A 3,876-nucleotide genomic window follows, 5' to 3' on the forward strand; every position below is an offset into this window, starting at 1 on the left:
CTGGCAAGTGGACATCCCCCGAGGGCTGCCGGGCTGCCAGAGGGATGTCTGATTGCCAGCTTAGGCCCAATCCCCTGGGGAGCAGGCCTAAGCCAGCAGGTGGTCATCCCCCGAGGGGTCCCAGACTGCGAGAGGGCACAGGCCGGGCTGAGGGCCCCCCCACAGCCAGTGCACAAATTTTTGTGCACCGGGCATCTAGTATATATATATAGCGGTTTAAATTTTTTATTAAGCAGCCTATTTAAACAGCAGGAGGTCAAACATACATTTAATAATTTAAAAATGAAACAGAAGAAAAAATATCTTGAGAGGGAATTACAATACTTTTAAGTACAGATATTTATTTTTTTCAGAGGCTTTCCAGCCAATTGTGCATCTGAACAAGGGGTATAATGATGTGCTTGATGATATGACCTTTTATATAAAGCAAACTGTACTGGTCAAATGTTACTACTAAAACACTTAAAGTCAATAAATATTGTATTAATCCTTCCAGGCACCTCTTTCAATCCCTTTCATAGCTACATATTTGCTTGTAAGAGGATTTTTATTCACATCACACTTTAAAAAACTATGTAAACGATGCATAAAATACAAAAATTAGAAAAAATATATAACCTGTTTAGATAATAAAAAATTATAAAATAACTCCACATTATAGCTACATCAGAAAATATTGATTGGGATGAAAAACCATTAACTCTGATTTAAAACAAGAACAGATGCTGCAGACATGATTCTTCTGAAACAAATGTTACTAAATACAAAACTCCTTGCTCTTACAATTTTTAATGTATTGAGCAAAAAGTATTGGATATAAATATGACTTTGGAATGCTTAAAAAGCAAAGAAAAGTGATAATGAAGCAAAAACAAAGTAAGAGAAAATTTCAGACTTTTAATAAACATTTTGAAGTATAGTTCAATTTATACTAATAAAACATTTATTTAGTGTTTCCTAAGGGTTAGAAAAAAAGCATTTCTTACCATCACTATAATACTGCCTTCCTATAGCTTGCTCTTGGGAAATTTGTTCAGTGTGAATATACTAATCATAACAAGACAACAACAACAACAAAAAAACAATTAGAGAATAAAAACAGAAAACCCTGTAGGGCATAAAGATCACATCTGGAAGGATCCAGACAGCATCCCATGGGTAGGTGTTAAATAAGAAACAGTGAAGGGTCTGATATTTTGCCCTACTTGAAAGTTAACATGTGAGCCTACCATAATGTTATTACATACTAGAGGCCCGGTGCATGAAATTCTTGCACGGGTTGGGTCCCTAGACCTGGTCGGCAATCAGGGCCGATTGGGGCCTTCCTGCTGCTGGCCAGGGCCTTCCTTCCCTGGCTACCGGCTGGGGCCTTCCTTTGTTCCATGCCACCCCTGGTGGTCAGTGCACATCATAGAGAGAGATCAAACTCCCGAGGAGACATTTTGCATATTAGCCTTTTATATATATAGACTAGAGGCCCAGTGATAAAAATTCACCAGAGCGGGGAGTCCCTCAGCCCGGCCTGCCCCCTCTCACAGTCCGGGAGCCCTCAGGGTCGGGAGTCAAACCAGCAATCAGGGGAAGGCGATGTCCCCATCACACCTCTACTGCTGCCACTGCCAGCAACACAAGCCTCAGCTGGCCCTGGTTACCTGAGCCTCAGGTGGCCCTGAGTGGCTGGGCAGACACCATCCAAGGCTTTCCTGTGCCTCAGGCTGGCCCTGGGCAGCTGAGGGGACTGGGGGACTCCGGAGGCAGGCAGGCCCAGCCTTGCCGCACACCTGCTGTCCTGGCAGGGCTGAGGGGACTGGGCGCCACCATCTTGTGGCTATGGGCGCTGCCATCTTTGAGGGTGGGGCAGCACTTAGCATATTCCCTCCTTATTGGCTGTGGGTGCTGCCATCTTTGCAGCCTGCTGCTGTCATTGGTTGTCTCTAAATAAATCTCAACAGCGAAACCTTTTCCTTCATCAGACAATGGAGGAGTCAGCACAGTTCTGCCTGAAAGTATGAATGCAGTCACAAAAGTTACATTATCTAGGACTCATCGTATTTAAACTATTAAATGGCTTCACAATTACATTAAATATATTTGTGCATGATATAAAATTTACTAATACATAAAGCTTTTTAAAATGAATAATGACTACCTATGTTGTGCATGGACAGTTTCTTTCATGACACATAATTCAAATATAGTATATTGCACTGTTTCTACATTGTCTTATTACTGGATTTCAAATAAAGGAGACTTGTTAGCATTTGCTGCAATGGAAACTTTACAATTTTCTCCTTTCCCTTCATGTCATTTAATATGAGCATTTTGTAAACATACACATCGTGCCACTAACACATTTACTAAGTGTATCTAATCAGTGACCTCTGAATGTTAGTAATTTTTTCCACAGGATAGAAACATTGTACTTCCATTGATTTGCCCTAGAGGCTATCATACATAGAAATAGACACATCTGCATTACATTTTTCATAGGTTATCTAGAACTGGTATTCAAGAGACCTCGGAATGAATGCCCGGCTGAGAGAAAACAGTGTGGACTGCAAAGTGAGCAAATTTCAGGACCTATAGAACTAAATCGTGCTTTTGAGAGTACTTAATGTCTCAAGCGGTACACAGCTACAAGCAGATAAAAATACATAATTTTGTATTGTTGCTTTTTAAAAATTTTCTTCTGTTCAACTTTGACATTTCCATGGAATTAAGCTCAGAGGGTGAGGATTAAAGTATTAAATTTAAAAGCAAACCACTTTAGTTGCAACATTTATAACGTTGATTTTGAGGATGTCACAAATGTTACATTATAGGATAGCATACTGTGCATGTTTTTATGTTATGTTTTCTATGACCTTAGTGTACTCATTTCTGGTGCATAGTAATTTCCCATCAAGATCAATTTCTAAATTCCAGAGCAACTGTAAAATAATCCCAGTTAGCAGTTTCACAGTGCTAATACATACTTCCTTCCACATAGCATATCTAAAATTTAACTTGTCTTTACCCACAAATCAATTCCACCTCCTATTTTCTCTAACTCAATCAGTAATATCATGCCAGAAACTGGAAGATCTTAATTAACTACTTTCCATCTTGAGCACATTTATCCATCAGTTATGTTCTTAATAACCCTGTCCTATTGATATTTCTTCCTGACCACTCTTAAATATTGCTACTTCTCTTTTTACCCATTATCCTTACCTTTAGTTTAGGTGTACATTCTCCCACATGGAATTTTTAATATTCTTTTGTATCCTGAATTCAGAAAAAAAAATTAAAGTGTCTTTCTAAAGCACTAATTCAATATTGTTACTCTTCTGATTTTACCTATAAATCATGTCTTTCTGCCTTTAGAAAACATCACAACTCTTTAAAATGCCATAAAATATGCTATGATCTAATTTTCTGTAATACCTACAGGTTTTTACATCCACTGTCTCCTTCCTACTCTAAACTAACCTTGTTTAGATTGACGCCAATCCATTCTTGATACTTAGGTTTAGTCAGTTCTCTCTGAAGTTCTTCTACCATCTAGCTAGCCCTTGCTTAGCTGTCCTTCCTACTCTACAATAGCATTTTCCACATTCTATTATTATTTTTTATTTATCTGAATTCCATTGGGCTCTAATCTCTTCAAGACAATATTTCTGTCTTATTCACTGCTTTATCTCTAATACTAGCCTGGTATTACAGACAAATAGCAACTCACAACTATTTTCTAATTGACTAGATTCTTTTTTAGATGATCTATGTAATAATAACCAAGAGTAAACCTATAAATATATCATAAGAGGCAATTTTGACATAACCACAAATTATTTATTGCATTTTAATATCTGGCAGTGACCTATGTGAACTAGCTAA

At 38.1% G+C, this 3,876-nt stretch overlaps 1 pseudogene; it reads right to left on the reverse strand.

Moving 5' to 3' along the window:
* Nucleotides 1–3,543, reverse strand: part of LOC102256448 — a 22,598-nt pseudogene extending 19,055 nt beyond the window's left edge.
* Between the last annotated feature and the right edge of the window lie 333 nt (nt 3,544–3,876).

Source organism: Myotis brandtii, unplaced genomic scaffold (assembly GCF_000412655.1).
Source record: "Myotis brandtii unplaced genomic scaffold, ASM41265v1 scaffold136, whole genome shotgun sequence".
In the NCBI taxonomy this organism is placed as follows: Eukaryota; Metazoa; Chordata; class Mammalia; order Chiroptera; family Vespertilionidae; genus Myotis; species Myotis brandtii.